Source organism: Antrostomus carolinensis, unplaced genomic scaffold (genome assembly GCF_000700745.2).
Source record: "Antrostomus carolinensis isolate BGI_N321 unplaced genomic scaffold, ASM70074v2 scaffold3599, whole genome shotgun sequence".
Classification (NCBI taxonomy): Eukaryota; Metazoa; Chordata; class Aves; order Caprimulgiformes; family Caprimulgidae; genus Antrostomus; species Antrostomus carolinensis.
The window spans coordinates 84,420-109,452 of record NW_010337739.1 but is presented as its reverse complement, the minus strand read 5'-3'; positions in this window follow the sequence as shown (position 1 = coordinate 109,452).

The following is a 25,033-nucleotide window of genomic DNA, read 5'->3' as shown; positions in this document are numbered from 1 at the left end:
TATTTTCCAGCAGCAGTAGTGAGTACTCACAGACATGTGCTCCATCTTACTAAGGGCACCTGCCAAAGCCTTGAAAATGTGCCCAGAAAAAATATTCCTGGTCAGTCAAATCACTCCAACCTTTACCATTAGGAGTTAGTAGAAAAGATCCCCTTTTAAAATAATGACCTCTTGTTTTTGCAATATATGTTATACAATAATAATATGTTCCCTGGTGTAAACATCTGTCTGTTCTCCAGAACATTTTCTGGACCTTTGGCCAATTTCAATCAAATTTGTCAGATGACTAGATGTCTCAAGTTTCTGTAAGGCTAGAGAAGTTAGTTAGCCAAGTAAAGGAAAACAACTTTATTAGGATATCTCTGTTAAAGAACTTCCACCGAAGAAGTTTCAATATTAATTTACCTCTTACAGCACATGGCATCAAAATGAGAGCTTAATATCAAAATCCTTATATGTTGGAAACAAGGCTTCGTTGCCCCACAGCTTAAAAAACCTCTGACCTGACAAATAGATTTTGTGATGTCTACTAAGATGTATATACTGACTGAAAGCTGGCCCTTTCACAACATTCTTAGCTTGGATGAATAATGTTAATGTAGTTCAATTAAAACTCCATTTAGTGTAACTCAATTAAAGTTTCAGTGGACCAAGAATGGAAAGAACCTTCTAGGAAACCAGTATTTATTAGGTCCAATGCTTGTGGAACTACTCTCCATGAGGTTTTTTGCCCTGGAACCAAATGAATCTACTGTGGTCTTTCCTAATCGTGTGCTACTGTTCTGAGAAAAATGAATGAGCTCCCTTTTTAGCTGTAAATAAAAAAATGTACTTTTTTATGCAATCATGTACTTTCCAGCCATTGTGAGTCATGAAGGCACTTTCATGCCTCGCATGCCTTTCTTCCCCATTCTTCCATCTCTCCATATTTGAGCGTGTCCTAGTTGTCTGAACTAGCTCTTGTGTTCTGTTCTGCCATCTGTGCACACCAGGATAATGTTCTTGCTTGTCTGTGATTTCGATAGCTTTGCTCATCTTCCTACTTTCAGATCTTTGTTCTTGGTACTTTTATTGAACTGCTATTCCTCTGTTATAAATTCAGTCTAAACTTCAAATTTTTCTCCTGTTTGGCAAACTCTTTGTTAATTCTTAACTCTTAATTTCAAAATTGTTTATTCAATATTCAGTTAGTCCTTCCGCAGTTTTCTTTTGGGGTCACAAGATTAAGACCAGTGTGTTTAGGAGGTTATATTGAGAGGATCCCACAAAAAAACAATACCATTTCAGAGCCAGCTTCCTCCAACTGTGTTGACAAACAGGATTAAAACCCACACAATATATCAGAACTTCCCACTCTCAGAAATAAGGCTGCTTTCTCATTTTGTTACTTTCCACTGTCACTCATCAGTTGTAGCTATGGAGAAAAATGCTCCTGAAATATCTTCTTTCATCTTTAGAGAGAGTCTTACCACTCCATTTCCCCAATGGTGTCACTTTCTTTCCTTTCTATTTATTTTTCACTGTGCATCTTATTCAGGGAACAGTTCAGGCCCAAATACAGTCAAACTCAGAGTGACTCTTAACAGCTGAATAGAGGCATCGGCCAGGCCCCTTCTCAGCGTTTTTGTCTCTTAAGCCATGTGTTGAAAGGTACATTCCTCAGGAATATAGAGGTTCAGACCATAGCAGGTTCTCTGCACAGCAAGTAAGCAATTATTTGCACAAAATCACAAGGATAGGCTTGAAAGTGAAATACTGAGGAGCAAAATCCTGTGCATTACCATGAGTGTGCAAACTTTAGTAAGAAGAATAATGATGGACCTAATTCAGATGTGGGGATGCTCCCTCAAGTCTGTCTGTGGGAGAGGGTGAGAACTGCTTCCTCTTACAGATGTGCGTTGAGACAGGGAGCTCTCAGCTGCTCCATTTCATCCCAAGACAACTGCATTGCAAAACTGATCCAAGGTTTCCTTTCATGGACTTGAGACCTTTGGAGGTAAACTTGGTCTTTATTTGAGCAAGTTTTGATACTTCTGGTAAAGGGGCAACTGTGGGAACAACAAACAGGTTCTGCAGCTTCTTCTGATCTCCCTGGTAGCTTTTCCCCAGGTGAATCCATGAACATATCTACCATGACATTCACCCAAACAAACACCTGTACAGCACAGTGCTGTACACAAAGGTTCTGCATCAGCCTCCCTTGTCTTCCTGCAAACTGGGGTCTCCTTTCTTTGCTGAAGTTAGCCATAGCTTCTTCTGGACAGTATTTTGGCTTTGTCACATGCTCAAAACCCAGTCCCATAGGTGACTTCCTGCCAGTCTTTAGCCTTGTACAAGAAATGGCTCCCTTTAACATGCTGTTACCTGAATGTTAAGTCATAGTGATCAACATTTTCAGGACACAGGGACTGCCCTGTCATCCCCATAGTGCCCAGGAAATTACTTTACACTCTGTTTGGAACTTAGGCTTGAATGCCTGTAGGTGAAGAGGAGCTGTTTCCTGAGTCAAATGCTTGATGGAGAGTGAGCAACATGCAAGAATTTCTGTCCGCATATCAGGTGGAAAAGGCAGCAAACAGACACACCTTCTCAAATGCATGTATAGCTCCTGGATAAATTGGAAAAGCAGGCTGGGGAATTTTAGCTCTCCATGCGACAGTGTTTTCATTTGTGTTGTTCCTGGTATGATATCCAGGTTTTCTCCTTTCCTCCCCTCTCCTTAATCCATATGCAAAGGTGAAAGGAAATCTGTTCATGAATGATTTATCAAAGTGCTACGCAAGGGTCAGTCCTTCTGGTGGATTTGTCAGGTAGTGTGACATTGTATTACACCACATGAGTTATTGGTCTTTGTCATACTCCTGGGGGAATGGGGAGAGGATGTTGGGTTGCGTTACTAGCAGCGTAAATTTTACTGTAGACTATGTGTCTGTGGGGATTCAGATTCTCTTCCTGGTTCTGCAAAGTTACACATTGGTAAGGGCCACCTCAGTAAGTCCTTCAACAGCTGAGAAGGAAGTCTCTAGTTGTGTTTCAGTCACAACAAAAAGGTTTTCTGGAAAATACAATACAGGAAATAATACAATTTATTTGTTTGCACTTGCCTGGGGGACTGTTTTAAATCCACAACTTCAGCATGGGTAATGTTCAGCTCCAGCTTCCTTCAGTTCACTTCTTGGTCTCCAGTTAACTTATTAAAGATGTGTTCCAGTAGACATTTCCAGACCTGATGTCCTAATTATCCTTTTAAAGCAGAGCTCCTCTGGCATTAGCACAGTAGCAGAGCATATGATCAGATGTTAGAAGATGGGAAGGGACAAACAGGGCATGAACAAGGGTTGTTGGTCTTTCTGTTTTCAGAGAATATAGACAAGGAGCAAAGCGTCTTGGGTAACAGGCAGCTGAGGAAAGATGGGACAAATTCAAAGGCAGCCTAAAAAATTAAGAAAGCTGTTTCAAAACTGGTTTGAACTGAAATAAGAGATCAAAACCTGCAGTAAATGGATTGCATGTTTCTCTTTCCCAGAGCAGCTTTGAAATTCTGAAGTTTGCAGTTTCATAGAGTGAGGCACTGGTCCCTTCGCACACTTGGCTTGGATAAATCTTCTAGGTCAATCATATTTAAAGAAAATACTAAGATGCTTTAAAAAAAAATTTAAAAGACCATGATTTTGGGAGGAAGAGCAGCCTGCAAGAGCTGGACTTGGACTCAATCGTGTTTCCTTCCATCTTCCCTATTTCAGATTTTTTTGTGAGGAAGATTTTTTTCCAAAAATGAGATGCAGAAAGGTAAGTGAAAGTGTAAGAAGTCTGGTTTTCCACAAAACTACCTCTGCTTATCAAAAAATTAGGAAACATAATAGTGAAATGAGTTTCATTTTGATATGAAATGATGTCTTTCTTTTTCTGTTAGGAGAGAGGTGACTAATAGTAATTTTCTTCTTAGTGTAATGAAGCCTAGGATTGTATTTGCCTTACTGACTTGTACACAGTTGATGCCTCCATGTCCCTGTATTTCATGTAACTGACTCACTTATTAAATAATAATAACCTTATTTATATTATTCCTCTCAAATTTTATCTATGTTTAGCTAAGGAGGCAACACAGCATACAAGTTACCAAACAGAAAACAAGTTCAACAAACAAAGATTGTAAAAATTACATGAGAGAAGTAAACACAAGAAACATAAAGATATGTAAAACAGGAGTTAATCTCCAGCATGCCTAGGTGGATGCAAATCCGCAACCCTTTTCCAATTTGTCTTTTGACTTTTTTTTCTGCCACAGTGAGATAAAATTATTTGGTATGTGGGAATTCTGGAGATCCTTCCTGGCTTATATGGCCTCTCTACCTCATTTCTGACAAAAATGTAAGAAAAAATGAGCATGCCTTGAAGGAGGCACCTGAAGAGGCTGTATCTGCAGTGGTTGTCGGTGACCCCTGCTCCTTCAGTTTCACTAAGCTTACCTGGAGTTTTAGCTAGTGGAGGATCTGGTCTATTAACTCTCTAACTTTAAATGTTTCATGGAGATATGGTCCATGTCAAACTTTAACTCCCCACTGAGAGATTTTGTGAGGTTTTGCTGCTGATGGAGAAAGTATGTAACAGGAAAGTGCAACTTCTTTCCTGGTTCTAATTTTGTGTTTGTGTGACTCTTAAGGTAAGTTCCTTAACAATCTTCTTCCTCTGACTGTAGGATGAAGGTGTGCACAGTCTCTAATAAATTTTATATGTATCTTAGATATTGCATTGACTAAAGAGAAAGTCTGTAACACTGAGACAAGTAGGGGAGCATCTCTGCCATCTACCTCTGTGATGAAATGTGCTCACAAGGCAGTGCTGACAGACTGAAAAACATGTTAAAATACTATTGAACTGTGTCTAGATGGGCTGTTCATCAACTGCATCTAGACCTAGAAGACCTACTATTTATGTTGGAATTTGGGATTGTAAGTATCCCCCAAGAAACAGTAGGGAGTTGAGTTTTAAGGTACATAGAGGGAAAAAAGAGAAATATTAATAAGCTTTTCTACTGAAAATCCAGAGAACATGAAGATTTGAAGAGGTTAGGATTTCTTGTCAGATTAATTTTTCAAGCTGGGTTTTCATTTTCTTATGAATTTTTTTTAATCTCAGCATCTTAATAGATTTAGATCTGTGTTTGTAATAAACTGTATGCAGAGGCAAAGCTTCTAAGGGTCATCTGTTTGCGTACCACTTTAATTTCAGTCTGTATGGCTTTGATCTGCATATTTTTAAGGCAATGGACTATGAAAGGGAATATTTTTTATCCTTTAGCTCTCTAATTCAGACATTGTTCATATTTGAAGAAAACTGCAAGTGTCTCAAGGAAAAAGGAACCCTAATCTGAATCCAGAGTCATCTTCAGTGTTCACAGAGCACAGTCCTCCTTCACAGGGATTCAGTCTTCCATAGGCTGGAACTTACTGTTTCTCCTATCCATGCTCTGACCTCCCAGGACCTTCTTCCCTCTCTGCACAGTTTGTCTCTCTGGGGTATAAAACATCCCTTCCTCTTAGAATAAAGGGAACTGCTGCTGGCAGACTCCACATTCAGTCTTCTCAAGTGCTGGTAGCTCAAGAAGCCCTTCGGTGATTTCTTGGGAATTGCTGTGAAGCAGTTATGGTAGGAAAACCCCAAGAACACATTTACAAAGAGGTGCACCACACTAATTCTCGCAGCCAAGCCTGCAAAGCCTGTAAACTGTCTTTGGCAATGATTGCCCACGTAGTGCCTTCCAAGGAAAGTGCAAGAAACCTCACAACAGGTAGTGAAAAGGAGTAGCTCACCAGTAAGAGGAGTTGACTCCCACCTCACCTAAGGCAGTGGAGCTTGAAGGTTTGTGTAACGGTATCTTCAGAATCTATCTACGGGCCAGAGAGACCTGGCTGGCTGGTGCGTGGGGTTAAGGGCTGTGGGATGAACTAGCAGCCTTGTTTACTGCTGTTGACATGGATGTGGCTGACACGTAGCTGACCTGTGCAAAGGAACTTTAGTGATATTCCAAAAAGAGGAAAATACATGGATTTGAAGGATATCTGAATAAGCAGTAGACAAACAGGGTGTGACGAGCTTGCAGCAGTGGTTGGTAACTCTGATGGAGTTCAGGGTGATGAGTGAGGAAGGATGGAGATGCAGCATGCTTTGTATGAACCTCTATGTGTCCCTCTAATGAACCCAGGGATCCCTGGTATTTTACTGGCTGAGCTAGCTTTGTCAGTCTCAGAAATAAAAGAGAACAAAATTCTCTTTAAGAAGCAAAATGAAATTCTGCTACTGTAGTGTAACAAAACCTCTAGATTGAGACTAATGCTCCAACTATAAGTAAACATGTTGGGTCAAAAGCATAGATGTGCTACTGTTCACGTAAATGGTGTTTTATCAGTTTGCTTAAGTGCTGACTCTTAGCTTATAAAACACTTGAATTTACTGTATAATACAGTCAACTTTGAGAAACTGCTTGTAAATAAACGTTTCTGATGAGGACTGATAAGTCTCAGAGCCACAAAACCATTTTGTTTGCCAGTTAAGATTCAGTGGCCTGAAGAAAAAGTAGATAAGGAAACTGATATTTGTTCTCTACAAATAGCTTCTTTTTACATTTGGTAGTTCATGCATGTTTGAGATAAACACCAGATAAACAGGGATAGTTTCTAATTCTTTCTACATAGTGCCCAAGGAAGGGAAACAATGCCATCAAGATTTTGTGCTGCCTTTGTAACCATACCACTTACTTAAGAAAATACTGCTGATGTGCAGAAACCTGATGATTTTTTTTAAAAATGAGAGATCTGAGTTTCAGAAAGAACCTAGAACATGATGATTTTCATTATTTAGTGTCTAGTTTCTTTCATGACTTTATTTTTAGTTGTTTACATTACTTTAAAAAAAGCATTATAGATAATTAAACAAATAGTACACTCAAGTGGTACTGAACAGTGTACACCCAGTGGTACCCAGCCTACACTCAACACTTTCACTGTCAAGGGCTCTCAACACCTTGCGTGAATCACCAAACAGGCTGACATCCTGGTTCCTAAAGGCATGTCTACCCTGCTGTCAGTCCCACAGCACCAAAGTGCAGACGTACCACAAAAACTATGTAAAGAAAAACTAAATTAGCCTCAACTGCTGCATCTGATTTATAAAAGTATCTGTATTTTTTACAGAAGCTGAAATCTCTAAGGATGTTTGCTGTCATGTTAAGCAGGATTCCTTCCACTTCACCTGAGCCACCTGAAGAGAGTTCTCTGGCCTTTTGGGTTCATATAGATCTCCCTTAGTCCAGAGAGAGAGATAGGCACCTCTGGAAGATGATTCCTCTCTCCTGGGGTGACTAGGGTAGGGGAAGTGGGGTCCTTATGTTGTCTTACGTGCCCAAACTTCAGATCCCCAAAGTTAGGTGAAAAGAGCCGTCTGCAATGTGGATGCTCTGTGTTCCTCTCCAGTTATTGTGCACTCACATAGCCCTCCAAATCAGGACTAAACTGGTTTTTAATGTGACACAGAGCCCAATAAAGCCTCTTATGGTGTCCCCACTGAAGGTTCTAACACAGTTCTGCGAAGAACAAAGTCTGATGCGATGCTGAAGACGTGCACATACGAAATGAGAGCTGAAATTAGTAGCCTGTGTCAGGCTTTTTAATACATCAGTACCTGAATGTTGAAGGCAGTCAGCTGGTCAGATAGAGATATTTATTCACTATATTAAAGCTTTTAACTCTAATGGCAATAGAGCTGTGCAAACAGAAACCAGAAAGTGTTTGAGAGGCCTTGCTAAAAGCTGTGTAATTGCTCGGACACACAAAAGAAGGTATGAGCATTGAACATGAGAATAAAGTAAGTATATTGTGGTTTACCTTAATATAAGAACAGTCACATGTCTGCCTTTCAAGAAATAATACGAGCAATTAATCTTGTGCATTCGAGTGCTAAGATTGAAATCTTTATAAATTACACAGTAAAGATATTTTAGCATCAAATATCCTTTTAAGTCTAGCAGTATTTTTCAAGACGTTTGCAAAGTTAATATTTAACATTATGTTTCTAGTTATATTAATAATATAAAAGTGATGTAATTATAATGTTAACCAATAAATAAGGGGTATAAAATACAGAACCAATGCAAGCCCCTTCAAAACAACTAATCAAATAGCTCTTCCTTTCCAGCATCTGCTATTCTTGCTTCTCTTAAGCAAAAAACTTTGTGAGTATGAGAAGAAAAACTGTTGTGATCTATTACTGAAAGCTTCTGGAGTATTAAGACTGCTTAAAATAGTTCCTACTATACTGCAATAAATATTGTGATTGTATTGAAACATTGAAACTGATTTTTAAAAATAGCTTTTTAACTAACCTTTCATTATTTAACATTGTGTGCATGTATTTCTGTATCATTAACTTTAATTAGTTTGCATAGTTTGAAAGCCTTATTTAATTGTAGCTTTTACTCCACATTTTCCATGTTGATAATCTCTGATTTTTGTTGAAGTCAGATATTCCTGATATCCCTAATATTCAATACTGTGACCTTTAATTAGCACTTTAACAGCGTTTTTGTGGGCTTCCATGACCGTCATTATTGTGTGTGTGTGCAGGTAAAATGTTTGACTTGGAAAGTTTAACAAGTATCTCTTAAGTCTGTTTTTTGACAAGCTCATGATCAAAAATTCCAATCCAAAACCAAACTCTGAACCATTTTAAAGCAGATAGGATAGTATATTTTTTTCATGTAAACCTGAAACCCTTTGGAAAGATCCATCAGTGCCTGGCTGAGGTAATTTTGCTTCTAACAAAGCCCCAGTCCAAAAACCACTACATGAAAATGACATTCCTGGATATCATTTTTACTGAGTAACTGTGGCATCCTGGGAACAGGCCAGTATTTTTAAAACATCATGTGCTACCTTATGAACTGAAGTTTTCTTTGCATTTCCAGCTTTATTTTGTTTTGATCAGCTTGATCAAGAACATTCCCTTTGTTCTTTATCAGCTTTATTAGTTACACCGCAGTCACTGGACTGGTGCTGAATTATTTTTTTGCAGTATCTGAAGGTATTAAATCAGTAACTAAGTACATACAGTAGATACTAATCAAAGTATTTGTGTTCCAGTGACAGCTGAAGGCAAATATTCTCAGTTTAGTTGTATTTTTCAAAAGGTGGAGAAGGCAAAGTAGAAAAGCTGGGAACAATTGTATTGTAAGTTATTGTAAGAACATATAGACTCCATAGAGTCACATACAATCAGTCTATGCTCTGATCTTTTCCCTGCAGTACTCCTTTTTTGATGTCATTTTTAGACTTGGATTGTTCAACAAATAGAGCCATGCTGTCCATGTGGTCATTTCCTTTGTTTTATTTAGCACTGGATGGAAGTCCAAGCAAAACTTTGATTGCTGTTTCAGCAGTCACCACCAGTTTTTGGTGAGATGCATTCTTAATGTCAGCAAAGTGGCCACCTGACATGTTCAAAATGATTTCACAGGCATGAAAAAAAAAAAAACACCTCACTTGGCAATTGCACAAGGATTGGTTTATGTCTTAGTCAAAATGTTATGTATTTACCAGAAAAACTCATTCCTTCCTTTCTATTAGCTGAAATCTAACAGCCCAGCAATAAATTGATTTGCAATTGAAACTGTCCCAGGTGGCAGAACACAAAGTGGTATCATCTTGCAGCTCACACATGGAAGATGTTGTCCCTTCTACGTGTTGGAAATTAATGAGGAAATGAAACGGTTTGTTGAGGATGGGCTGAAAGGAGTGGTCCTCTTTGTTGGGTCTGTTTTGCTTCTGTGTCACACAAGACTGAAGGGGATGCTGGGAGGAAAATACCACATTACAACTGATTTATTTTGCTCAAACATATGCCAGTTGATCATTGTCATGTGAGTCAAGACACTGTCTAGGAACAAGGAGAGTTTGGGAGAGATGCAACCACCAGGTGTGCAAAGCATGTGGCACAGACCTGACTCTGGTCATCCTTTGCTGGGAAGTCTCATTCAAAGGTTTCCTTCTCTCTCCAGCAAGACTTTTTACACCATTCCTTTGTGCTACCAGGGAATTGATCCTGGGGGGATGGGGAAGCTCTGTGTGCAACTCTCCAGGTGAAGAGTCCCTACTGCTCTACATGATGGCCTTAGGCTTGTGAGAAAGCTGTGCATTCGCTTTGTTTCACTGGTGTACTGGACTTGGGAACAGAAGGAGGAACAGAAAAGCAAAATATTGGGCAAATGTACATTTAAGTGAGATTAAAAACCTGCTGTTTCCATCTGTCTGCTGTATTGGGTAAAACCTGTCTTTTTTCTTCTTGCTTCAGGGTTTTTTTGTGGGCGTTAAAGTCATTCAATGTTACAGCTTGGATCTGGCTGCCCATTGATCTGCTGTTCCCAGACAACACCTGAAGTCAGTGACTGATTTCAGTGAAATCTGACAGAGGTATGTGATCCCAGAGATCCCTAGATTCTTGCAAGCTCCATGAAAATGGAGCTTGGGGCTTACAAATTACTCTGTGCTATTGCAAACCAGATCAGACATGTTGATCCATTGAGCTGGGAGTGTAGATGGGAAATATAACTTCAAGCAAAAGAAAAAATGCCCCTATAAAAGGAAAGGGCATTGTGTGAGCTCAGTAGCTTGTCATCGATCAGAGAAGCCATGAACTAATCACCAATAATGCAGATCTGCATGGAATCAGGCCTTTTTGTTCCACAGCTCATGCAACGTGTTGGTTTTTTCTTCATAACTTTGCTTATTTTGCTAATTTTTACATGTATCTCTCCGAGTTGACAATGTTTTCTCATCAATTGGTTTTGTTTCAGATTTGCTTTGTCTCTACGTAGAAATCATGCGCCTTTACCAGAACAGAAAATGTAGCATGGCTGTGATTTGTTTGGTGGACGTATGGTGTGTTCATAGTGTTTATTTCTGCACTAAGGGGAACCACTTACAGTAGAGTGTAATTCCCCTACGCTGCTATAATCGCGGTCACACAATGGACTGCACTGGTGCAGGAATGACAATCATGCCACAGGAGAATATGGCCCATTATTTTTCTTAATTGAAATGATGGGTATTTCTCCACATGAACTTGCCAAGTCAGATGAACTGATGCTTTATTAAAAAAGGCAAATGATTTGACACACTTATGAATAATGAATTTTCACCTATCTTGAGGCTGCAGTGCAGTTCACTTGGGCAGTCACCCGTCTGGTGTATCTTTACTCCTCACCATCCAACCCTTGAGCTGGGCATTGGATTTTTACCTTTATTATATCTATACTATTTACTTTTTATTGGGTTAATATATTTCACATGATCCAAGAAATCCTGAAGGTTTGTTCTGTTTCAATCAATGTAGTCCATGTTTCATCTGCTACATGATGAACTCAATATGTGTATCACATACTTTTGGATATTCATCAAAAATTCTTCCTAGTGGAGTGATGTAACATGGGGCTTACAAATTACTCTGTGCTATTGCAAACCAGATCAGACATGTTGATCCATTGAGCTGGGAGTGTAGATGGGAAATATAACTTCTCCTTTGCTTCTCTGTGCGTGACACTTAAATATAGTCACGTACAGCTATCATTCTCCCTTTGGCATAGCACTTACCCCACTGACTCACTAGTACCAAGAGATATTGTACCCACGCGTGGAGAAACAAAACCATCAGGATAAAGTTGTCTCAAAAAAGGCAGGGGATGAATGTGTAGATCTTTATCTTTAGTAACCATAACAAACATCACTACATTGTATTGCATATTTTTACGTTAACAATATTGAATTAAAAGGCATGACGTAAAGGAGCACCTCCCGATAGATCTGTAACAATGATAACAGTTTCCAGATATGGCTGCTATTTCTAGAGTGTAATTAATTAGACAAAAGAAAAAAAAAGGTAGACTTTATCTAATGCCCTGTTGGATATCTGCAGTGTTTGTATGGGATGCCTGTGCCTCCCTGTGCAATGTCTGGAGAGAAACGGGCTCTTTTTATAGTGGTATTCACACAATACGATTCATAATGTAGCACTGAAAGAACACTGGATGAACTTTATCATAAAAGTTGTGGTCTCAGAAGTTGTGTAAGGAGTGCAGTACTGCTAGACCTTCTGAAAGGTTGTACAATCTCGTTACACTTTTGTCCTGTTTCCATATAATCCAAGAAACTAGATTACCTGAAAGTGCAGTTAAAGAAACAAACTGAGATAATTTATATGCAACTATCTACTTTGTTCTGGTCATTATTTATTTCTCTTTTTTAATTATTAACAGTCTATAGTAAAAATATTACTTTCACGAGAGGTAAGACACAAACTTCCTCAGTGTTTTTGGACATGCTTCTATCTGCTTGTGTCTTTGACTGATTGCATAAAAACTTTATCATACTTTTGGTATTATCTCCAAAGGGGCTTAAAGTTCCATTTCCTCAAACAAATCTGTTAGTAATTTCTCCAGGATATCAGCCTTCCTTGAACTCACTTCAACCTCCTGGATTTCAGTTAGATCTTGAGAAACATTGATTAAAATTGATTGACAGAAAAGAGAAGCTCCTCAAACGTAGATAACACTGTAGCATTCATTAACTTCAACAAAAAATTGGCTGTTTGGATCCCTTTTCATGTTCCTGATGCACAGCTAGCAGGTCAAGCTGTATATGGATGTAGACAGAAGACCTGCTCACTCCTTTTGGTTCAGTCACATATGAAAGGCATTGATCAAAGAGTAGACCTGTGGCCAGTGAATGAGCGATGTACAATAAGTTCACTGAAGTCAATGGAAAGATGCACAGTAACTGTTTTTTGGAGCATGTCCCACCTGAGGAAGTAAAGCTGAGTTTTTCACCCTTGGGTGAACAACAAGAAGGAATCTGAAAGTTTTTCATGAAAACAGGTCAACACAGTTATGAAGAAGGTTGCATCCAGCTGTTTCACTGACAGGTTTGATTTGAGAGAAAGCAAACAAGCAAACAAACAATAAAGGATCTTCCAAATTGTTCAAAACACTACTTACTGCATGTGACTAACAAATAAAGAAATAAAACAATTATAGGAGGAATTTGCTGAGGCAAAGTAGGAACTATTTGGTTTAAGAAGTTTCCAAACCAATCTTACATTGCCCTTCTGGATGGAAATCTGATAGGATGTCACCGTAAATCAAAAGTACTCAGAAGTGTACTAGACATGGACCAAAACCTGTTGAGCCACTTTAGCACAGTCACGCAAAGCTCATTTACAGTATCTCATCTGTGATTAGATTATGATACGTGAATGTTTCCATGAATCTTGTTGTCTAGGTAAAAACAGTGAACCAACAGCAAGTCCTAAGTAAATATCCATAGAGATTATATAGCAGCGTGTGTTGGTCCAAATGCATGCCAGTAGTAGAGATTAGGGAAAGATCTTGAGAAGGAAGTTTTGATCATATTGCTCTTTTTTCTTCTAGGGTTTCTAAGGTTTAATCACTGAAGATGTGGGGTAACACCTGGTATCTTCAAGATGATCTCTACATTCCTAAGTATATTTTTACTGTACCAATAATACTTAAAAAACTTGAAACAGTACTCCAAACTCTAGAGTAATTTGCAACGTAGCTGTTGAGGGGTTTTTTTTAGTAAAGCAGCAGTTAAAAATACCAGGAGTCTTGACTTTTAAGCTATCAAAAATTGGGCAAACAAGACAGAAGTGGCCATTGGATCATATCCATTGAAAAGTCAGAAATGTACGTACAAAATCGCATACTTTCTGATTTGTTCCAATGGAAAATACAACAAAATCTTAGGCGTGGTGATCTTGATAAAAATGCTAATAAAGTCAATGGAAAGACTCCACCTGACCTCACTGTGCTTTAGAGCAGAGCCACTATGATAATAACTGTCAAAAACCATGAGATTTTTCAAGACTCTACAATAGCAAAGACCTGACAGAGATGTTCAGATGTTAATTGTTAAGACCAACCCATAAGAACTTTGGTTTGGATATCTTTTCATTCATGTATATATTTATGAGTTTCTCAGTGTCATAAAGGACATGAAGTTTTAATTTAAAAATTACTGAAGGAGAAGGAAATATACTTTCAGGAAAGTAACCTCAGAGAACAATTGCATATCTGAATTTAGAGAAGATTTCTGGTATTTTGCTTCTTTAGTTTTCAATGCCTGTAAGTGCTCATGGTATCTGTGATTCCTGTACTTACTTTTGCTGGATACAGTCTAATAGCATAATCTCAGCCATTTTGCATTTGAGTAGCACTTTTCAGAGACCCTTAATGGGTGGCATAAGCAATTCAGTAGGTGATTCATTCACCTTTTATCTCAGCATTAGACCACTGTTACCCATCCATCATGCATATCATTAGAAGATGAAGTTTCTGATGTTTTGCTGAAAGAACAATTAAACGGACAAAAATTGATGACCAGAGGTAAGTTCATTAGAGGAGAAGATTCTAATCCCATGGTGGTCTTATTGGAGGAATTTTCATGGCTAGTACTTAATATTTTCAATTTTCATAAGCATAGTACTATAATTATCCTCTCTTTTACAGTGTTTCTCTGTGCTCTGCATTGCCTACAAATGGAAATCACCTATCCACACAGTATTCTTAAAACTAAACCAGCTTGTGAAGCTGCAGAGGATGAAAGGCCCTGAATTTATGTGAGATAGTGTTATTACTGGGGGGGGTGTGTGCCTGAAGTGCACTGAATACTGCAGGTTGGACAGCAGAAACATCTATTCCTGTAGTTTTCATTCTCATTCTGGTTCATTTTTGTCCTAACTGTCTAGCAGTACAAACTAGCAGGATTAAGGGAATGGATAGACCAGCATTTTTTTTTCTCCAGCTATGTCAACAGTAGGTTATCACTTGGGAAAACCTTTCTGGAGGAAGCCAACGCCATGCTGCTTTGCCTAAAGCTTAACCACTGCAGATAGTGGGGTGACCCAATGAATGCATTCAGAGAAGAATCTGTGTACGTGTGTTCTTACCTGGTTTTGCATAATTCTGCTATATCAGTAAAGCTGTAGCTGTCATCGAAATTACATTGTCCTTAATGTTGGCCATGGGCCCCTATCTGCCTTTCATCTCAACCCTACGTTTTTGACTTGACCCCAAGCAGCAGTGCTGCCCGACTGTGGTGGGAGATCTGGTCACCTCCACATAGCAGACTGACCTGGCTGCTACTGACTTTCCAGCCAGTGTCTGCAGGGTTGGAGTCTACCCACGTGCAGATCTTAACACAGAAAACTGATGGACAGGAATTGCACAATTCCTTGTTCCTTCTAAGTTGTCAGCATACCATCTCTGGCATTCTGCATGGAGTAGAGGGATGCGTGGAGGAGAAGCAAGTGTCTGCAGAGATGGTCCTCCCAGGAATGGATCACATGGCAAGGTGATACCCCTTTGGCATTATCTGGTGCCCCTTTGGCATCATCTGACCTTTGTCAGGAATCGTGGTGCTGACTTAAGAAATACACAAATGGCAAAACAAACCAACTCTGAACATCAGCAGAGACAACTTCTCAGTGATCTTCATTCTTTGGCAATTGCAGGAAGAGTATGAGTTGGGTTCTAATCTACTTTCAAAGTAAGACTGAACAGTTCTGGCACACAGTTTCTAGTCCTGTGTTTATAAACCAGTGTATGCATCCTTAAAGAACAGTAAAAATGACTCAACTCTTCGGGACAAGTCAGGTCTTTTCAAACATGTGGCAGATGCAGCAGCATCCTGTTCTCAATGGTACAAAAAGAGCGAATTCGGTGAGCAGCAGCTCCTAGGGTTGCTGCAGATGGGGACTGCTGGAAGCTGCGTTCTCAAGAAAGCAGTGGGGGTATATGGGAAATTAAAAGCTGTAAACAAAGCTGATGAAGGTAAAAGCAAGACTCTGGGATGTGATAGGCTTTGAATGAAGACAGCCAGCTCTTTCATGATGTCTCCTTTTTCCTAAAAAAGAGCTCTTGAGGTAGGGAAGGGCACTCTTACAGACCCTGCCTGTTTTTTCCAGTATTCTTTGCTTTTAACCTCTGCACTCCCTGAATTCCTATTATTCTAGACTCAAACCAGGCAGCACAACAGCTTGTGCCTTGCATTTCAAAGGGAATTCGCCAGGATTCTCAAACATCTGTTCATATAATTCCTAACAGAAATTTAGAAGTGGTATTTCCAACAAGTTAAAATTTACATTTGGATAATACCATTGATCCAAAAGGATTCCTAAGAGGATTCACCAGTACATGTATGCCAGAAGCATCATCACTCAAACAGCAAAATGAGGCCAGAGAAACGCATCGGATAATTTCTCATTCCTTGGGTGGAAATATGCAGAGATTTAAACTGCATGCCATAGATGTCCCAGGAATTTACATCGATCTAAAATTTCATAGCAGGGGAGATATCATAAAAAACAACTGCCAAAATGATATGTAGAGGGAAGTAAAAGCTTAGAGGACATATTGACAGCTCATGTCCTCATCAAGCTTAACCATCTGTATTCAGCCCAGCGTTACTGCTGCAAATAAGTTTATGCCTTATCAGCTTGACCACAAAGGTTAATTAAACTTCTTTCTGGATCTGATATCTCTCCAAGAACATGTAGCAAATGATTTGTAGAGGCTACCCAGTTTGCTACAGGTAATGCTGTTACACACAAGAAAAGATAAATCAATCAGGGCACAGTGAACCTATCAGAAATCTGGCAAGAAAACAAGGAATAGGTTCCACTTGCATAAAATTTCCTCATGTCAAAGAAACTATATGCTTAAAGCCAGGCCTGGCATCACTCACTCACTCATGACAAGCCTCAGAGTCCTCTGGCGCCTGTCTTAAAGCAAACATAGCTGATGTTGAGAGGTTGTGCAAAAATCTCAACTTTCCATTCAGTGCAGTGATAGCAGGATAAAGCTCTAAAGTGAGCATGGAGCTGACAATAAAATAAAATCAACAGTGCTATGTAGGCAGAAGACCTCATGGAAATGCGGGAGCAGATGTCTGCTTGTCACTAGAGCTGCGTAGGGGAGATGGCATGAATTTCAAATGTCACTGTGCCTTACTTTACTATTTCCTAAAAACATTTGCCTTGCCTCCTGAATGGATGGCATATTAAAGACACAATTTTGAAAAACTGGTTTGCTTTTATTTAAAGAAATTTTATTCTGCCTTAGCCCACATCCCAGTCCCAAGTGTTTGAATCTGGGTTTTAGCTCTGGGCAGGTTTTGTCTGTTCATTTGCTTTGTTCATGGACCTTGTCAGTGCAATAAGCCAAAGGAAACTAAACTCTTCCACTTCCAAAGTGTCCAAAATACACATCTGATTGATTTTATGGCTTGAGCTCTTTCTTGTTTTCTTGCAGCCATCAGCTGGAGAGTTGGGTCTCTGATGAGACACTGCAGCTGACATTCACAATGTTTGATATAGATCTTCTGACTTATCATCTAGTTTTCACAGAAATCTATATAATCCTTCTAGCAGTTGTTTAGTGATTATACAGTGAGCTCCATAAGCTCCTGAGTCTAGTTCTCTTCATTGTGTGTAGGATAAACCCGAACCAAGTTGCACCTCTTCAATTGTATGCGTATGAGGGGGATTTAAACACATCAACACACAATGCCAATATTAACCTTAAGGATTTGTACTTTTTGGAAAATACATTCAAAGATGATGTCCACACATCAAGTGGCTTCTTCCTAACCAAGGGAAAGCTGTGGAATGGCATTAAGCTTTGTTGCTTACTCTGGTGGACCCTGTACTAGGTCCAGGCACATCAGAGCATTTTAGTGAACTATCAGAGAACTAGTTACCCACCAGGGTGGATAGCATTCTGCACAGACAGCTGTGTTAGTGATTTGATTTTATGACAAGCAAACAGTGCTCACTAAAAAGGGATTTATTAAGATAAGTATGACAGCCTACCTTCTGCTTTCCTACAACTGTCAACATTGCTGAAGCCTACTATTGTATAGGCTTTATTGCGCTCTTAACTGCCACTTGTCTGATCTTGCTATTCTCATAACCTGATAAGGCATCATTGAGGCACGCAACTTGTTGTAAATACTTTATCTTTTTTCGCTTGTAATCTTGTTATGCTGCCATCAGATAGACTCTGAAACGTTTTTATTGGTTCCAAATGAATTTTATGTGTTTGCTGTGATAAAACAATCTGTGTTTTCCTGTTGGAAACAGAAGAAAAAGCTTCCTACGTGGTTGCCAGATTTCCGAGGGCCCCAGTGGGAATACACAGGTATTTGGTAATGTCCAAAATGTGCTATTTTTCCTACGTGATTAAGGTAATCCTGGTTTTTTTTTCTAGTTCTTTAACATCAATTTGTTGCTTAGATTTTGTATGTCCTTTTCCCTTCCACTCCAGACACACATACGCACATGTGCGCAGAGTGGCCTAACCCCTCGGGTAAACTACACTACTATCAACTCAGCCAAATCAACATTCCCTTCATGGTTTTTAAATGAAATCTGCAAAATACCTCTGAAATACTGAAATTTAACCTTTTCAGATTTTGTTCAACTCCGTGCACTCCTTAGCAGCTGAAGGACTAGGGCTTCCTCATGGGGAATTAACCCATTCGTTTCACACAGCCCTAGGGTAGCAGCGGTTCCAGCAGATTTTGGGGTACTTTTTCTTTTGGACTGCTACCTCCTATTGAGTTGAATAGAAAATGGGATCCAGCCTCTTAGATAAAGAAAAAGAGAAATCCTTTGGGTAAAATTTTCAGCTGCCTTGTAATTAGGGTTTTGCTTTTTTACCTTCCCAATCTCTTTGTGGATTTGCTAGTCCTGCTCCGTAGTTTTGCTACGACAGCTCCAGCACAAATTGAGGCTGGTTTGAGGTAAGGGGCAACTTACCCTTTGGGTTAATGGCTTCATATAAATATTTGGAAAAATAATTTGGAATGAAATGTCTAATATTATAATGAGGAATAAGCACCTCAGTTCTCTTTAGCTAGCTAGTCTGTCACTGATAAGCCATTGATATCACTGGCTTTCAACATTTGAAATAGCTCCCGTGACAGCTCACAACAGCTGTAAATGGAATTGTTTTGAATATGGGGAAGAGAAGCTGTAAATGTATAAAATAAATGACTCCTGGCCATTCCAGTGGTGTAACATTTTTGTCGGAAGTCTGTCTATATCAGATTTTTAAGCATCCTGACCAAAAAAAGAGGTATGATTTATGGTACTTTAACCCTGAGAGCTGTCACGTAAGTAGGCACTATTAAGCAAACCACGTGCTGTGGATTGTGACTACTTAGGCTATGGGGAAGGGTTCCCTGGGAGAAAAAGCAACCTCCCCAACCTACAGTAGATCACATTTCCTTCACTTCTGTTTTTCTGAGACATGTGTCCAATGGATTTTGGTATAACAGCTGGGTATCGTCCCTACTCTTCTTCATCTCCAGCCCTGCCTACTCTGAAGCCATTCCTGCAGAAGAAGCCAAGGATTTTTTCTTGTCAGGACTATCCCACAGTGAGCTCCATCTTCCTTTTTGCTGATGCTACTCCAGCCTTTTCAGTCCCTTCTGTATCAGCAGGATTTCTAACCTTGACCCATTGCTGCAAGGGTCCTGGCCTTGAATGGCCATCCAGTGAATGTTGCTGTGCTCCCCATGGGCAGCACAAACATGATCTTAAGAATTCAGAGGATGCCTACTAGGAAAATAATTCTATATGGAGACATTCACTGCTAAGAGAAACCTGGTACTTACAGCTCAGTAACTTCTCCCTCCCTCATGTTCCTCACGAATTCCTATGTAAAAGCAGGATGGGAAATAGGCAGGGTGTATCTTCATGAGGATTAGGGGAAGTAGGACAGGGAAGGGACTCAAAGTGGTAGAACAGACTTTATTAACCCTCTACTTCCCTAGCCAGTTATAAAAACAGATTAGGTCTGAATTGAGCAACCCAGATCATCCCTTTTGGGATTACCTCTGGCTCTGCTTCAAACAGTCAGGCAAAGCAGACTGGTTAGCATAGACTTGAACAAGTTTGGTTTTAAACAGGCGACAGCGTCCCAACAAAGGAAATCTTCTGGTCTGAGTACAGCTATGCAAACATTCCACCATTGTTTCACTACTGTGAAAACGTTATCTAACTATTCCCTTTTATTTACTTATGACTTCATCTCCCCCCAAAGGGAAGTGATTAACATTCATCAAAGCATATTTAGTTTTGCATAACAATTTGGTGATCATGTAAAATTAAAGGAATATTTTCTTAAGTTCTATTTAATCAGGATGTTTTTAATCTTAGAAACAAAGTCAAAGAAAGAAGTGTTCTTCTGAAAATGTGGCTGAAGAAACAATAATATCCTAACATGTAAAGATGGTGGGTTAATAAATATTGTTTTATAAATCTAATAATTTAACAGTACTATATACTATTATTTCCCAGAGTTGATAGAAAAACCTAATCCACATAGAATGTTTTAATTTTCCTGGGTCTTGTAATACTGACTATCCCTGGTATTTTACTTAAAGGCTTTGTGGAAGGTTGGTAAACAGGTAGAGACCAGAAGTAAGACAAAAATACAGCAACTGAATTTAGTAGGTGGGGCCTATATTTTAAAAAAGGATTAGCCTTCAGTAAATGACCCTTCGTAGAGCAGCTTTGAATTACGGTATGAAGATCCTCAGTGTCCTGATAACACAGGAAGTGTAAGTTTGCTGTGATGGATGGGATGAGGAGAGAGAGCTAGGAGAGAAATTCACAATGCAAAGTTCTTCGTGGGATAAAAGGAGGCTGGATGAATGGATGCTAATAAAGGGGGAGGCCTCTGACATTTTGCACAAAGAAATATTCTTTATAATTAACTTTAGTCATGTTATAGGAAGTTCTTAGATGTTGACGACCGCTACCACTGCTCACCAGCAGTGGATATCAAGCACAGACATGGAGGCCTTTTTCATGCTAACGGGTCAGCTCTTTGTTGCTGAGTTATTTCTGCTGTTCTGCTGAAGACAATCCTTTGATTTCCTGCAGCCCCTGCACAGGATTTTCCTCCTGGCAGCTAAACCCTATTTTGGAGTGCTTTTGCTTTGTGTCAGCAGATGCACAAAATCACCAGAGGCACTGAAATGAAGATCACAGCTGGGATCCAAACCCAGCTGGAGTCAGTGAGGATCTTTCCCTTGACTTCTCTGCCCTTGAGTTCTAGTACTTGGTATTAAAGGGTCTGCTTCGCTCAGGATGTTGAAATTGCCCCAGGATGCTGAAATATGCTCCTTCCTGGGAGTTCACGTGTCCACTGGCTTGAGCCGACTTCCATGAAACGCCACTGATCACAACAGCACACATGACAGGGGTGATGCTGGGACTGGGCAGCTTTGCAGGACTGAGAGATGGAATCAGCGATTGCCTTTGGAAATCAAAGTAATATTTAACTTGACATTTGCTGACAGCACAACTGAACTCAACTTCCTTGAAGTTATGGAAAATTTCTTTGATCCTGAAGTTACTTCCATTTTAATGCTGTCTTTCCAGTCTTCACTGACAGTCTGCAATCTCCAAGCAGACCCATGTCAGGATTTGTTGTGTCTGTTCCTGTGTGATTGAATGTGAATGCAGGTTAGACTGTGAGCTTCGTGGACAAGAGGGTTTACAAAGGGTTCCTCTAAGGAGCACACCAAAGGACTTGCAAAGTATCTGGACAATAAATTGCAGGAAAAAGAGAAGGTCAAATCTGGGGACTGTTCTTGCTGGGATCTCTCTCCATATCAAACCACAGCCATTTGATGGTAGGGAGGCTGAGAAGCACTTGGTGCTTGGTAGGTCAAGCCCTGCTGCGTATCTTTACATGATTACTCGCAGCAGATTCTAGTTTTAGTGGGTGCTAAAAGCTCACCTGCCAATAAAATAAGAGGGCCCTAAATACACTCTGACGTGGGCACTTAGCAGAACTGAGGTACTTCAGTTAGGACCTGAGTCATTGGAGAGTAACACAAGGAGATTGGTATCTCTAATGGGCTGCACTGTCTTGGTGGAGTATTGACTTGGTGGGCAACTAACTCACTAACACACTTAAACAGATGAAATCAGGTAGTATAAGCCCAAGGTGACATTTAGGGTATTCAGAGTCTGACCTCATCTGTACAGATTAAAACTTGAAATGAATCAAAGGAACAAAAATCTAAATTTGATGACCCCTGACACTCAGAAAATTTGTATTTATATGACATTTCATTGAACTAGAGAAGTCTCCTCAAGGTCTGTAGCTGCAAACTACTGCCTAAGACCCGACAGCTGAGCTGCCAGGAGTTTCTCTCATGCCGAAGCATTGTTCTAACACGTATAATCGATGTTGTCTCTCGTTTCATAGGGCTACAATACAGCATGAGTTTCCATCATGCTACGATGCAGTGTGCTTCTCCACTAGGCAAACCTGTGCTCCAGCTCTTCTTCTTAGGCACCCGGCTAATGTAAACATAGGGACAGATGGAGCAAGGATCTACATGTTGTTATACACCAGGCTGCACAAGATTTGTGCCAGTGTTTGGTATTATGCCAGTCTATGATTGTGCAGGGTGGGTTAAGAAGCAGGTTGTTATTTTCTCATTAAGTGAACTTAAACTGCTGTTCCTATGGAACTGAACTGCTCAGCACCTTCATGGAGAATGCCAGTACTTAGAAATCATCTTAGTTACCTTGAGAAGAAGCAATCATCTAGGTAACTAAGGGCACCGTGTGGGAGAGAGAAGACTGAAAATGAGATCTACTGGTCAACAAGTAAGTGAAGACACTGTCATGTATTGTTTGGTACAGGGGACTCTGCATGACACTATTTCTGGAGATATTTCTTGTAGCTGACATTTCCTTTTCTAGAGATAAATTTGGTTTTCCAGCTAGTTCTGCATAGCAGCTAAGTTTGTCTTGACCAACTGGATAACATCTTGCTTAGAAGAGGGATTGAAGAGGATGTTGATACAATGGATAACCATTTTTAGTGATTCACTGTTAAGATTGGTTTTTCTAAGTGTAATTCAAGGTGCTTTGGTTACCCTTCTAAACCTTCACCCCTTCCAGCTTCATCCATTCACCTCCTACTGTCCTCTGTGGTTAGCAGAGCAGAAAGACTCAGGCTTACATGTATCCATCCAGCACACTCTCATTGCTACACCTCCAATCACAGATGTTAAGCACCACAACTCTGATCACAAGTGTTAAATCTTCACCAAATGATATATCAGGGGGAAGACTAAAGAAACTGGGAAGTTTCAGTTTACTGGGAATTGTTTAGAGTGAATTGCTAAGATATTTTTTTTCTAAAGGTGTGACCAGACTCTACCAATCCCAACTGCCTATAACAGGAAATGTTTTGACTTTCCTCTCCGTGTAGGAACCATTAATCCCGAAAACAATACCTTGGTTCTTAACATCTTTCCCTCCTCTCAAGTTGCCTGTTGCCATTTACTCTTCATTAACTCTTCCAGCTCTAAAATGCAGTAATCTTGGGGCTATAAAGTTTCTGCTGTAAGCGTGGGCTGTGAGGCCACGTGCTGTTCCTGCAATTGCATCACAAGCACATGACATGGGAAAGAATGACTAGAGGAATGAAGATAAGCGGTGGGAGAAGCAATTCAAAAGGAGCTTAGACTCTGCAATGCAAAGCCATATCTTTCTGTTTTCCCTTTTAGAGCTATTAAGTAGGGAAAGGTCCCATATGGAAAATCAGAATGCAGAATTTGAACACCTTAAAGTTTGGTTGGCTTTGGTTCCAGGACTTGGTTTGAAAAACACCTGAAGTCTTTCTGGTTTGCTTGAGGAACAGAACGGGTTCTGACCTCAGGCCTCAGGCACACAGTGTGTACACACAGGGCCTCTGTTGATTTAGTAACCGAAGATGGTGTGTAGTGAAAGCTGTGCCAATTATGCTCACTTACAACTTTATGAGTTTTAAATCTTCTCCTTCACTTTCCTAGAGGGAAATCCCAGCTGACACAAAGGAAGATTATCTATCACGTTCCAGCCTCCTTGTTCTTCTGCAATGGTGGAAGTGACCAAAACAACAGGAATGGCTACTGGAGAACAGTAATTGCGTGGGGGGCCGGGGGGGGGTCTCACATCATATAAAGGTAAAACAACCCTGCCTGAAATAAGGGCACTGCACCCTGAGAAGCCTTTCACTTAGAACATTGTTTTGAACATCCTTGAACACCTATTGACACCAAAGATGGGCAGGTCCCAACCAGGGCAGAATCTTTATTCAAGATGCAAATTTTGGCATGTGTTTCATTTTAGGCCTAAGTTCCACTGACTTCACATAAAGTCTCATTCAACTGAGGACCAAAAAAGTGACCTTTTACGCTTTTTTTTTTCTCCATTTATATTATATTTCAGTGACTCTGCTCTTTTTGCTCTGGTTTTCCTTTGAAAATAATGCTACAGACCAATAGCAACTCTGGTTATCAGCTGTGCTAATGCTGTTCCTGGCAATGAACACAGGGAGACTGGAAAATGATTTTATTGATGGAATTTCCTCAATACCTTTGGCATTAGACACAATGGAGTGAACGTGACTTTGACGTAATAAATTCGTTGGGCTATTTGTTTAAGACCAGCCCTCCATTACTCTTGAACATACCTCAATCAAGGGCTAGAAGTTCAGTAATTAACTTTTTAAAGGAAAAATGTCCTTTTTTTCAGAAATATACACAGCTTCAAGATCTATAAAGGCAATAGGCTGATAAACTGAGCATTGTTCAGTATTAGGACAGACACGGTCCATCAAATACTTGATACTTCTGATATGGTATCAGCAAAATTGTAATCAGCTTCCTGGTACTGTGTGTGTGTTGAAGTTGCAGAACTTCACGCTGGGACCCTTTAAGAAACAGAGAAATTACTCTGTAAATAGAACAGGATGGAATTTTTTTCTTTGCCTTAAAACTGTCTCTACCTCCTCGTCCTACGTCCTGCTTCTTGCACTAAGCAGCAAAGAAGCGGCAGCTACAATTCTGGTTTCAAATGAGGCTGGCAATAAAGAGCCATCAGTTCTTGACAA